Source organism: Hyperolius riggenbachi, chromosome 7 (genome assembly GCF_040937935.1).
Source record: "Hyperolius riggenbachi isolate aHypRig1 chromosome 7, aHypRig1.pri, whole genome shotgun sequence".
NCBI classification, from domain to species: Eukaryota; Metazoa; Chordata; class Amphibia; order Anura; family Hyperoliidae; genus Hyperolius; species Hyperolius riggenbachi.
Window position 1 is genome coordinate 240280469 of NC_090652.1, and position 14183 is coordinate 240294651.

The window sequence follows — 14183 nt, forward strand, 5'->3', positions numbered from 1 at the left end:
TTTGCCAATAGCAACAGCACGGCGATAAACATGTAAATTGCATTACTGGGTTTTTGTTAGTGCAATTGGTGTTTTCCAGAATTACAATTGTTGGCCTGCATCTTTTTTTGTTTTGTTTGCGTTTTTATGCTTTGTACCTTTTTGGTGAGGATTGGTATGGCTATGGGGAGGAGGAGGCCATTATTAGAATTTGGGGGTTTATTTAAATCATTTTAAATATGCCCCTGAGTTCTACTCTGCAGGTTACAGCAATTTGTAATCACCAATCAAGTCCTCTTAAGGGCCAGTTCACACTTGGGGTGCTTTGGTGGGTAGTGTTTCTGCTCATTGCTGATAGCCAGTATTCAGCAAAGCACTGCGGTAAATCCTTGCAGTGCCTGTGATGTGCGTATATCGCAAAAGTGCACTGCGTGCAACATTTTGCTGGCAGTTAGAACGCCATTCTCATTCTCTGGAATGAGACCGAAAAACGCAATCACTGTAACATGGAGCCACAATTGCTTGGTAGAAATGCAATTACACTCCATAGGTGATTGCGATTTGCCTTTTGCAATCCCAGTGTTGAACCCGGCCTAAGGGGGACCAGCTGGATCCAAATGATTTATCAGGTGGTCGTTGTGTTCCCCGACTTTGCACTTGATGGTGTAAGAGTGGTACCCCTTAAGACCACCTATCCCCATCTTTCCTCTCCAAAACGCTATCCCCTATTCCTCTCTCACTCCCATTCCCATGCAACATGGAGCCACAATTGCTTGGTAATAATGCAATCACACTCCATAGGTGATTGCGATTTTGCCTTTTGCGATCCCAGTGTTGAACCTGGCCTAAGGGGGACCAGCTGGATCCCAATTATTTATCAGGTCGTCGTCGTGTTCCCCGACTTTGCACTTGATGGTGTAAGAGTGGTACCCCTTAAAGGGAAACTTCAGCCTAAACAAACATATTGTCATCAAGTTACATTAGTTATGTTAATTAGAATAGATAGGTAATATAATCTCTTACCCACCCTGTTTTAAAAGAACAGGCAAATGTTTGTGATTCATGGGGGCTGCCATCTTTGTCATGGGGGCAGCCATCTTTTTGGTTGAAAGGAGGTGACAAGGAGCAGGAGACACAGTTCCAACTGTCCTGTGTCCTGATAACATATTGAAATCATTTTAAATATGCCCCTGAGTTCTACTCTGCAGGTTGCAACCATTTGTAATCACCAATAAAGTTCTCTTAAAGGGAACCTTAACTGAACGGGGGGTAAAGAGTTTTACTTACCTGGGGCTATTACCAGCCCCCTGCAGCAGTCCTGTGCCCTCGGCGCTGCTCTGGAATCCTCTGGTCCCCCGCTGTCACTTAGTTTTGTTTTTGACGACGCACCAGTCGCCGGCCGCCATGCGTATTATTGGACGCATTCACCAATGCAATTAGCGCTATTGCGGACCGCAACGCGTACAAAAAAATGCGTTGCCGCATATCTACGCGTGCGGAATGCGGTAACGCGTATTTTTGTGCGCGTTGCGGTCCGCAATAGTGCTAATTGCATTGGTGAATGCGTCCAATAATACGCATGGCGGCCGGCGACTGGTGAGTCGTCAAAAACGAAACTAAGTGACAGCGGGGGACCAGAGGATTCCAGAGCGGCGCCAAGGGCACAGGACTGCTGCAGGGGGCTGGTAATAGCCCCAGGTAAGTAAAACTCTTTACCCCCCGTTCAGTTAAGGTTCCCTTTAAGGGCCAGTTCACACTTGGGGGGCTTTAATAAGTAGTTTTTCTGCTCTTTGCTGATAGCCGGTATTCAGCAAAGCACTGCGGTAAATCCTTGCAGTGCCTGTGATGTGCGTATATCGCAAAAGTGCACTGGGTGCAACATTTTGCTGGCAGTTAGAACGCCATTCTCATTCTCTGGAATGAAACCGAAAAACGCAATCACTGTAACATGGAGCCACAATTGCTTGGTAGAAATGCAATTACACTCCATAGGTGATTGCGATTTGCCTTTTGCGATCCCAGTGTTGAACCCGGCCTAAGGGGGACCAGCTGGATCCCAATTATTTATCAGGTGATCGTTGTGTTCCCCGACTTTGCACTTGATGGTGTAAGAGTGGTACCCCTTAAGACCACCTGTCCCCATCTTCCCTCTCCAAAACTCTATCCCCTATACCTCTCTCACTCCCATTTCCTAACCCGCCCTAATAGAGTCTACCTTACCATGGTGGGCCGGCTTACAATCCTATTGGCCAAAATGTGATTTAGTTTTAGCCAACTGGATTAGCCAAAGGACTCTGTTAAAAAAAGAATATAATAAACGATCTTAGATAAAGATTAACTAATTAGGGCCCTTTTTTATTAAGCACGTTTCGATTTAAAAATTGTATCGTTCCCATTTTGCCAATAGCAACAGCACGGCGATGAACATGTAAATTGCATTGCCGGGTTTTTGCTAGTGCAATTGGTAGTTTCCAGAATTACAATTGTTGGCCTGCATCTTTTTTTGTTTTGTTTGCGTTTCTATGCCTTGTACCTTTTTGGTGAGGATTGGTATGGCTATGGGGAGGAGGAGGCCATTATTAGAATTTGGGGGTATATTTAAATCATTTTAAATATGCCCCTGAGTTCTACTCTGCAGGCTGCAACAATTTGTAATCACCAATAAAGTTCTCTTAAGGGCCAGTTCACACTTGGGGTGCTTTAATAAGTAGTTTTTCTGCTCTTTGCTGATAGCCGGTATTCAGCAAAGCACTGCGGTAAATCCTTGCAGTGCCTGTGATGTGCGTATATCGCAAAAGTGCACTGCGTGCAACATTTTGCTGGCAGTTACAACGCCATTCTCATTCTTTGGAATGAGACCGAAAAACGCAATCATTGCAACATGGAGCCACAATTGCTTAGTAGAAATGCAATCACACTCCATAGGCGATTGCGATTTGCCTTTTGCGATCCCAGTGTTGAACCCAGCCTAAGGGGGACCAGCTGGATCCCAATTATTTATCAGGTGATCGTTGTGTCCCCCGACTTTGCACTTGAGGGTGTAAGAGTGGTACCCCTTAAGACAACCTATCCCCATCTTCCTTCTCCAAAACGCCATCCCCTATTCCTCTCTCACTCCCATTCCCTAACCCGCCCTAATAGAGTCTACCTTACCATGGTGGGCTGGCTTACAATCCTATTGGCCAAAATGTGATTTAGTTTTAGCCAACTGGATTAGCCAAAGGACTCTGTTAAAAAAAGAATATAATAAACGATCTTAGATGGAGATTAACTAATTAGGGCCCTTTTTTATTAAGCACGTTTCGATTTAAAAATTGTATCGTTCCCATGTTGCCAATAGCAACAGCACGGCGATGAACATGTAAATTGCATTGCCGGGTTTTTGCTAGTGCAATTGGTAGTTTCCAGAATTACAATTGTTGGCCTGCATCTTTTTTTGTTTTGTTTGCGTTTCTATGCTTTGTACCTTTTTGGTGAGGATTGGTATGGCTATGGGGAGGAGGAGGCCATTATTAGAATTTGGGGGTATATTTAAATCATTTTAAATATGCCCCTGAGTTCTACTCTGCAGGTTGCAACAATTTGTAATCACCAATAAAGTTCTCTTAAGGGCCACTTCACACTTGGGGTGCTTTAATAAGTAGTTTTTCTGCTCTTTGCTGATAGCCGGTATTCAGCAAAGCACTGCGGTAAATCCTTGCAGTGCATGTGATGTGCGTATATCGCAAAAGTGCACTGCATGCAAAATTTTGCTGGCAGTTAGAACGCCATTCTCATTCTCTGGAATGAGACCGAAAAACGCAATCACTGTAACATGGAGCCACAATTGCTTGGTAGAAATGCAATTACACTCCATAGGTGATTGCGATTTGCCTTTTGCGATCCCAGTGTTGAACCCGGCCTAAGGGGGACCAGCTGGATCCCAATTATTTATCAGGTGGTCGTTGTGTCCCCCGACTTTGCACTTGAGGGTGTAAGAGTGGTACCCCTTAAGACAACCTATCCCCATCTTCCTTCTCCAAAACGCCATCCCCTATTCCTCTCTCACTCCCATTCCCTAACCCGCCCTAATAGAGTCTACCTTACCATGGTGGGCTGGCTTACAATCTTATTGGCAAAAATGTGATTTAGTTTTAGCCAACTGGATAAGCCAAAGCACTCTGTTAAAAAAAATAATATAATAAACGATCTTAGATGGAGATTAACTAATTAGGGCCCTTTTTTATTAAGCACGTTTCGATTTAAAAATTGTATCGTTCCCATTTTGCCAATAGCAACAGCACGGCGATGAACAGGTAAATTGCATTGCCGGGTTTTTGCTAGTGCAATTGGTAGTTTCCAGAATTACAATTGTTGGCCTGCATCTTTTTTTGTTTTGTTTGCGTTTCTATGCTTTGTACCTTTTTGGTGAGGATTGGTATGGCTATGGGGAGGAGGAGGCCATTATTAGAATTTGGGGGTATATTTAAATAATTTTAAATATGCCCCTGAGTTCTACTCTGCAGGCTGCAACAATTTGTAATCACCAATAAAGTTCTCTTAAGGGCCAGTTCACACTTGGGGTGCTTTAATAAGTAGTTTTTCTGCTCTTTGCTGATAGCCGGTATTCAGCAAAGCACTGCGGTAAATCCTTGCAGTGCCTGTGATGTGCGTATATCGCAAAAGTGCACTGGGTGCAACATTTTGCTGGCAGTTAGAACGCCATTCTCATTCTCTGGAATGAAACCGAAAAACGCAATCACTGTAACATGGAGCCACAATTGCTTGGTAGAAATGCAATTACACTCCGTAGGTGATTGCGATTTGCCTTTTGCGATCCCAGTGTTGAACCCGGCCTAAGGGTGACCAGCTGGATCCCAATTATTTATCAGGTGGTCGTTGTGTTCCCCGACTTTGCACTTGATGGTGTAAGAGTGGTACCCCTTAAGACCACCTGTCCCCATCTTCCCTCTCCAAAACTCTATCCCCTATACCTCTCTCACTCCCATTCCCTAACCCGCCCTAATAGAGTCTACCTTACCATGGTGGGCTGGCTTACAATCCTATTGGCCAAAATGTGATTTAGTTTTAGCCAACTGGATTAGCCAAAGGACTCTGTTAAAAAAAGAATATAATAAACGATCTTAGATGGAGATTAACTAATTAGGGCCCTTTTTTATTAAGCACGTTTCGATTTGAAAATTGTATCGTTCCCATTTTGCCAATAGCAACAGCACGGCGATGAACATGTAAATTGCATTGCCGGGTTTTTGCTAGTGCAATTGGTAGTTTCCAGAATTACAATTGTTGGCCTGCATCTTTTTTTGTTTTGTTTGCGTTTCTATGCTTTGTACCTTTTTGGTGAGGATTGGTATGGCTATGGGGAGGAGGAGGCCATTATTAGAACTTGGGGGTATATTTAAATCATTTTAAATATGCCCCTGAGTTCTACTCTGCAGGTTGCAACAATTTGTAATCACCAATAAAGTTCTCTTAAGGGCCACTTCACACTTGGGGTGCTTTAATAAGTAGTTTTTCTGCTCTTTGCTGATAGCCGGTATTCAGCAAAGCACTGCGGTAAATCCTTGCAGTGCCTGTGATGTGCGTATATCGCAAAAGTGCACTGCGTGCAACATTTTGCTGGCAGTTAGAACGCCATTCTCATTCTCTGGAATGAGACCGAAAAACGCAATCACTGTAACATGGAGCCACAATTGCTTGGTAGAAATGCAATTACACTCCATAGGTGATTGCGATTTGCCTTTTGTGATCCCAGTGTTGAACCCGGCCTAAGGGGGACCAGCTGGATCCCAATTATTTATCAGGTGGTCGTTGTGTTCCCCGACTTTGCACTTGATGGTGTAAGAGTGGTACCCCTTAAGACCACCTATCCCCATCTTCCCTCTCCAAAACGCTATCCCCTATTCCTCTCTCACTCCCATTCCCTAACCCGCCCTAATAGAGTCTACCTTACCATGGTGGGCCGGCTTACAATCCTATTGGCCAAAATGTGATTTAGTTTTAGCCAACTGGATTAGCCAAAGGACTCTGTTAAAAAAAGAATATGATAAACTATCTTAGATGGAGATTAACTAATTTGGGCCCTTTTTTATTAAGCACGTTTCGATTTAAAAATTGTATCGTAACCATTTTGCCGATAGCAACAGCACGGCGATGAACATGTAAATTGCATTGCCGGGTTTTTGCTAGTGCAATTGGTATTTTCCAGAATTACAATTGTTGGCCTGCATCTTTTTTTGTTTTGTTTGCGTTTCTATGCTTTGTACCTTTTTGGTGAGGATTGGTATGCCTATGGGGAGGAGGAGGCCATTATTAGAATTTGGGGGTATATTTAAATCATTTTAAATATGCCCCTGAGTTCTACTCTGCAGGTTGCAACAATTTGTAATCACCAATAAAGTTCTCTTAAGGGCCACTTCACACTTGGGGTGCTTTAATAAGTAGTTTTTCTGCTCTTTGCTGATAGCCGGTATTCAGCAAAGCACTGCGGTAAATCCTTGCAGTGCATGTGATGTGCGTATATCGCAAAAGTGCACTGCGTGCAAAATTTTGCTGGCAGTTAGAACGCCATTCTCATTCTCTGGAATGAGACCGAAAAACGCAATCACTGTAACATGGAGCCACAATTGCTTGGTAGAAATGCAATTACACTCCATAGGTGATTGTGATTTGCCTTTTGCGATCCCAGTGTTGAACCCGGCCTAAGGGGGACCAGCTGGATCCCAATTATTTATCAGGTGGTCGTTGTGTTCCCCGACTTTGCACTTGATGGTGTAAGAGTGGTACCCCTTAAGACCACCTGTCCCCATCTTCCCTCTCCAAAACTCTATCCCCTATGCCTCTCTCACTCCCATTCCCTAACCCGCCCTAATAGAGTCTACCTTACCATGGTGGGCCGGCTTACAATCCTATTGGCCAAAATGTGATTTAGTTTTAGCCAACTGGATTAGCCAAAGGACTCTGTTAAAAAAAAGAATATAATAAACGATCTTAGATGGAGATTAACTAATTAGGGCCCTTTTTTATTAAGCACGTTTCGATTTAAAAATTGTATCGTTCCCATTTTGCCAATAGCAACAGCACGGCGATGAACATGTAAATTGCATTGCCGGGTTTTTGCTAGTGCAATTGGTAGTTTCCAGAATTACAATTGTTGGCCTGCATCTTTTTTTGTTTTGTTTGCGTTTCTATGCTTTGTACCTTTTTGGTGAGGATTGGTATGGCTATGGGGAGGAGGAGGCCATTATTAGAATTTGGGGGTATATTTAAATCATTTTAAATATGCCCCTGAGTTCTACTCTGCAGGTTGCAACAATTTGTAATCACCAATAAAGTTCTCTTAAGGGCCAGTTCACACTTGGGGTGCTTTAATAAGTAGTTTTTCTGCTCTTTGCTGATAGCCGGTATTCAGCAAAGCACTGCGGTAAATCCTTGCAGTGCCTGTGATGTGCGTATATCGCAAAAGTGCACTGCGTGCAACATTTTGCTGGCAGTTAGAACGCCATTCTCATTCTCTGGAATGAGACCAAAAAACGCAATCACTGTAACATGGAGCCACAATTGCTTGGTAGAAATGCAATTACACTCAATAGGTGATTGCGATTTGCCTTTTGCGATCCCAGTGTTGAACCTGGCCTAAGGGGGACCAGCTGGATCCCAATTATTTATCAGGTGGTCGTTGTGTTCTCCGACTTTGCAATTGATGGTGTAAGAGTGGTACCCCTTAAGACCACCTATCCCCATCTTCCCTCTCCAAAATGCTATCCCCTATTCCTCTCTCACTCCCATTCCCTAACCCGCCCTAATAGAGTCTACCTTACCATGGTGGGCCGGCTTACAATCCTATTGGCCAAAATGTGATTTCGTTTTAGCCAACTGGATTAGCCAAAGGACTCTGTTAAAAAAGAATATAATAAACGATCTTAGATCGAGATTAACTAATTAGGGCCCTTTTTTATTAAGCACGTTTCGATTTAAAAATTGTATCGTTCCCATTTTGCCGATAGCAACAGCACGGCGATGAACATGTAAATTGCATTGCCGGGTTTTTGCTAGTGCAATTGGTAGTTTCCAGAATTACAATTGTTGGCCTGCATCTTTTTTTGTTTTGTTTGCGTTTCTATACTTTGTACCTTTTTGGTGAGGATTGGTATGGCTATGGGGAGGAGGAGGCCATTATTAGAATTTGGGGGTATATTTAAATCATTTTAAATATGCCCCTGAGTTCTACTCTGCAGGTTGCAACAATTTGTAATCACCAATAAAGTTCTCTTAAGGGCCAGTTCACACTTGGGGTGCTTTAATAAGTAGTTTTTCTGCTCTTTGCTGATAGCCGGTATTCAGCAAAGCACTGCGGTAAATCCTTGCAGTGCCTGTGATGTGCGTATATCGCAAAAGTGCACTGCGTGCAACATTTTGCTGGCAGTTAGAACGCCATTCTCATTCTCTGGAATGAGACCAAAAAACGCAATCACTGTAACATGGAGCCACAATTGCTTGGTAGAAATGCAATTACACTCCATAGGTGATTGCGATTTGCCTTTTGCGATCCCAGTGTTGAACCTGGCCTAAGGGGGACCAGCTGGATCCCAATTATTTATCAGGTGGTCGTTGTGTTCCCTGACTTTGCAATTGATGGTGTAAGAGTGGTACCCCTTAAGACCACCTATCCCCATCTTCCCTCTCCAAAATGCTATCCCCTATTCCTCTCTCACTCCCATTCCCTAACCCGCCCTAATAGAGTCTACCTTACCATGGTGGGCCGGCTTACAATCCTATTGGCCAAAATGTGATTTCGTTTTAGCCAACTGGATTAGCCAAAGGACTCTGTTAAAAAAGAATATAATAAACGATCTTAGATCGAGATTAACTAATTAGGGCCCTTTTTTATTAAGCACGTTTCGATTTAAAAATTGTATCGTTCCCATTTTGCCGATAGCAACAGCACGGCGATGAACATGTAAATTGCATTGCCGGGTTTTTGCTAGTGCAATTGGTAGTTTCCAGAATTACAATTGTTGGCCTGCATCTTTTTTTGTTTTGTTTGCGTTTCTATGCTTTGTACCTTTTTGGTGAGGATTGGTATGGCTATGGGGAGGAGGAGGCCATTATTAGAACTTGGGGGTATATTTAAATCATTTTAAATATGCCCCTGAGTTCTACTCTGCAGGTTGCAACAATTTGTAATCACCAATAAAGTTCTCTTAAGGGCCAGTTCACACTTGGGGTGCTTTAATAAGTAGTTTTTCTGCTCTTTGCTGATAGCCGGTATTCAGCAAAGCACTGCGGTAAATCCTTGCAGTGCCTGTGATGTGCGTATATCGCAAAAGTGCACTGCGTGCAACATTTTGCTGGCAGTTAGAACGCCATTCTCATTCTCTGGAATGAGACCGAAAAACGCAATCACTGTAACATGGAGCCACAATTGCTTGGTAGAAATGCAATTACACTCCATAGGTGATTGCGATTTGCCTTTTGTGATCCCAGTGTTGAACCCGGCCTAAGGGGGACCAGCTGGATCCCAATTATTTATCAGGTGGTCGTTGTGTTCCCCGACTTTGCACTTGATGGTGTAAGAGTGGTACCCCTTAAGACCACCTATCCCCATCTTCCCTCTCCAAAACGCTATCCTCTATTCCTCTCTCACTCCCATTCCCTAACCCGCCCTAATAGAGTCTACCTTACCATGGTGGGCCGGCTTACAATCCTATTGGCCAAAATGTGATTTAGTTTTAGCCAACTGGATTAGCCAAAGGACTCTGTTAAAAAAAGAATATGATAAACTATCTTAGATGGAGATTAACTAATTTGGGCCCTTTTTTATTAAGCACGTTTCGATTTAAAAATTGTATCGTAACCATTTTGCCGATAGCAACAGCACGGCGATGAACATGTAAATTGCATTGCCGGGTTTTTGCTAGTGCAATTGGTATTTTCCAGAATTACAATTGTTGGCCTGCATCTTTTTTTGTTTTGTTTGCGTTTCTATGCTTTGTACCTTTTTGGTGAGGATTGGTATGGCTATGGGGAGGAGGAGGCCATTATTAGAATTTGGGGATATATTTAAATCATTTTAAATATGCCCCTGAGTTCTACTCTGCAGGTTGCAACCATTTGTAATCACCAATAAAGTTATCTTAAGGGCCAGTTCACACTTGGGGTGCTTTAATAAGTAGTTTTTCTGCTCTTTGCTGATAGCCGGTATTCAGCAAAGCACTGCGGTAAATCCTTGCAGTGCCTGTGATGTGCGTATATCGCAAAAGTGCACTGTGTGCAACATTTTGCTGGCAGTTAGAACGCCATTCTCATTCTCTGGAATGAGACCGAAAAACGCAATCACTGTAACATGGAGCCACAATTGCTTGGTAGAAATGCAATTACACTCCATAGGTGATTGCGATTTGCCTTTTGCGATCCCAGTGTTGAACCCAGCCTAAGGGGGACCAGCTGGATCCCAATTATTTATCAGGTGGTCGTTGTGTTCCCCGACTTTGCACTTGATGGTGTAAGAGTGGTACCCCTTAAGACCACCTATCCCCATCTTCCCTCTCCAAAACGCTATCCCCTATTCCTCTCTCACTCCCATTCCCTAACCCGCCCTAATAGAGTCTACCTTACCATGGTGGGCCGGCTTACAATCCTATTGGCCAAAATGTGATTTAGTTTTAGCCAACTGGATTAGCCAAAGGACTCTGTTGAAAAAAGAATATGATAAACTATCTTAGATGGAGATTAACTAATTTGGGCCCTTTTTTATTAAGCACGTTTCGATTTAAAAATTGTATAGTTCCCATTTTGCCAATAGCAACAGCACGGCGATGAACATGTAAATTGTATTGCCGGGTTTTTGCTAGTGCAATTGAGATTTTCCAGAATTACAATTGTTGGCCTGCATCTTTTTTTGTTTTGTTTGCATTTCTATGCTTTGTACCTTTTTGGTGAGGATTGGTATGGCTATGGGGAGGAGGAGGCCATTATTAGAATTTGGGGGTATATTTAAATCATTTTAAATATGCCCCTGAGTTCTACTCTGCAGGTTGCAACAATTTGTAATCACCAATAAAGTTCTCTTAAGGGCCAGTTCACACTTGGGGTGCTTTAATAAGTAGTTTTTCTGCTCTTTGCTGATAGCCGGTATTCAGCAAAGCACTGCGGTAAATCCTTGCAGTGCCTGCGATGTGTGTATATCGCAAAAGTGCACTGCGTGCAACATTTTGCTGGCAGTTAGAACGCCATTCTCATTCTCTGGAATGAGACCGAAAAACGCAATCACTGTAACATGGAGCCACAATTGCTTGGTAGAAATGCAATTACACTCCATAGGTGATTGCGATTTGCCTTTTGCGATCCCAGTGTTGAACCCGGCCTAAGGGGGACCAGCTGGATCGCAATTATTTATCAGGTGGTTGTTGTGTTCCGACTTTGCACTTGATGGTGTAAGAATGGTACCCCTTAAGACCACCTATCCCCACCTTCCCTCTCCAAAACGCTATCCCCTATTCCTCTCTCACTCCCATTCCCTAACCCGCCCTAATAGAGTCTACCTTACCATGGTGCGCCGGCTTACAATCCTATTGGCCAAAATGTGATTTAGTTTTAGCCAACTGGATTAGCCAAAGGACTCTGTTAAAAAAAGAATATGATAAACTATCTTAGATGGAGATTAACTAATTAGGGCCCTTTTTTATTAAGCACGTTTCGATTTAAAAATTGTATCGTTCCCATTTTGCCGATAGCAACAGCACGGCGATGAACATGTAAATTGCATTGCCGGGTTTTTGCTAGTGCAATTGGTATTTTCCAGAATTACAATTGTTGGCCTGCATCTTTTTTTGTTTTGTTTGCGTTTCTATGCTTTGTACCTTTTTGGTGAGGATTGGTATGGCTATGGGGAGGAGGAGGCCATTTATTAGAATTTGGGGATATATTTAAATCATTTTAAATATGCCCCTGAGTTCTACTCTGCAGGTTGCAACCATTTGTAATCACCAATAAAGTTCTCTTAAGGGCCAGTTCACACTTGGTGTGCTTTAATAAGTAGTTTTTCTGCTCTTTGCTGATAGCCGGTATTCAGCAAAGCACTGCGGTAAATCCTTGCAGTGCCTGTGATGTGCGTATATCGCAAAAGTGCACTGCGTGTAACATTTTGCTGGCAGTTAGAACGCCATTCTCATTCTCTGGAATGAGACCGAAAAACGCAATCACTGTAACATGGAGCCACAATTGCTTGGTAGAAATGCAATTACACTCCATAGGTGATTGCGATTTGCCTTTTGCGATCCCAGTGTTGAACCCGGCCTAAGGGGGACCAGCTGGATCCCAATTATTTATCAGGTGGTCGTTGTGTTCCCCGACTTTGCACTTGATGGTGTAAGAGTGGTACCCCTTAAGACCACCTATCCCCATCTTCCCTCTCCAAAACGCTATCCCCTATTCCTCTCTCACTCCCATTCCCTAACCCGCCCTAATAGAGTCTACCTTACCATGGTGGGCCGGCTTACAATCCTATTGGCCAAAATGTGATTTAGTTTTAGCCAACTGGATTAGCCAAAGGACTCTGTTGAAAAAAGAATATGATAAACTATCTTAGATGGAGATTAACTAATTTGGGCCCTTTTTTATTAAGCACGTTTCGATTTAAAAATTGTATCGTTCCCATTTTGCCAATAGCAACAGCACGGCAATGAACATGTAAATTGCATTGCCGGGTTTTTGCTAGTGCAATTGGTATTTTCCAGAATTACAATTGTTGGCCTGCATCTTTTTTTGTTTTGTTTGCGTTTCTATGCTTTGTACCTTTTTGGTGAGGATTGGTATGGCTATGGGGAGGAGGAGGCCATTATTAGAATTTGGGGGTATATTTAAATCATTTTAAATATGCCCCTGAGTTATACTCTGCAGGTTGCAACAATTTGTAATCACCAATAAAGTTCTCTTAAGGGCCAGTTCACACTTGGGGTGCTTTAATAAGTAGTTTTTCTGCTCTTTGCTGATAGCCGGTATTCAGCAAAGCACTGCGGTAAATCCTTGCAGTGCCTGTGATGTGCGTATATCGCAAAAGTGCACTGCGTGCAACATTTTGCTGGCAGTTAGAACGCCATTCTCATTCTCTGGAATGAGACTGAAAAACGCAATCACTGTAACATGGAGCCACAATTGCTTGGTAGAAATGCAATTACACTCCATAGGTGATTGCGATTTGCCTTTTGCGATCCCAGTGTTGAACCCGGCCTAAGGGGGACCAGCTGGATCCCAATTATTTATCAGGTGGTCGTTGTGTTCCCCGACTTTGCACTTGATGGTGTAAGAGTGGTACCCCTTAAGACCACCTATCCCCATCTTCCCTCTCCAAAACGCTATCCCCTGTTCCTCTCTCACTCCCATTCCCTAACCCGCCCTAATAGAGTCTACCTTACCATGGTGGGCCGGCTTACAATCCTATTGGCCAAAATGTGATTTCGTTTTAGCCAACTGGATTAGCCAAAGGACTCTGTTAAAAAAAGAAGATAATAAACGATCTTAGATGGAGATTAACCAATAAGGGCCCTTTTTTATTAAGCACGTTTCGATTTAAAAATTGTATCGTTCCCATTTTGGCAATAGCAACAGCACGGCGATGAACATGTAAATTGCATTGCCGGGTTTTTGCTAGTGCAATTGGTATTTTCCAGAATTACAATTGTTGGCCTGCATCTTTTTTTGTTTTGTTTGCGTTTCTATGCTTTGTACCTTTTTGGTGAGGATTGGTATGGCTATGGGGAGGAGGAGGCCATTATTAGAATTTGGGGTATATTTAAATCATTTTAAATATGCCCCTGAGTTCTACTCTGCAGGTTGCAACAATTTGTAATCACCAATAAAGTTCTCTTAAGGGCCAGTTCACACTTGGGGTGCTTTAATAAGTAGTTTTTCTGCTCTTTGCTGATAGCCGGTATTCAGCAAAGCACTGCGGTAAATCCTTGCAGTGCCTGTGATGTGCGTATATCGCAAAAGTGCACTGCGTGCAACATTTTGCTGGCAGTTAGAACGCCATTCTCATTCTCTGGAATGAGACCAAAAAACGCAATCACTGTAACATGGAGCCACAATTGCTTGGTAGAAATGCAATTACACTCCATAGGTGATTGCGATTTGCCTTTTGCGATCCCAGTGTTGAACCTGGCCTAAGGGGGACCAGCTGGATCCCAATTATTTATCAGGTGGTC

The 14183-nt window shown here is 43.1% G+C and overlaps 1 protein-coding gene across 1 annotated transcript in view; it reads right to left on the minus strand.

Moving 5' to 3' along the window:
- Positions 1–14183, minus strand: part of LOC137526151 (uncharacterized) — a 38150-nt gene that overhangs the window by 2190 nt on the left and 21777 nt on the right. The window lies entirely within an intron of this gene.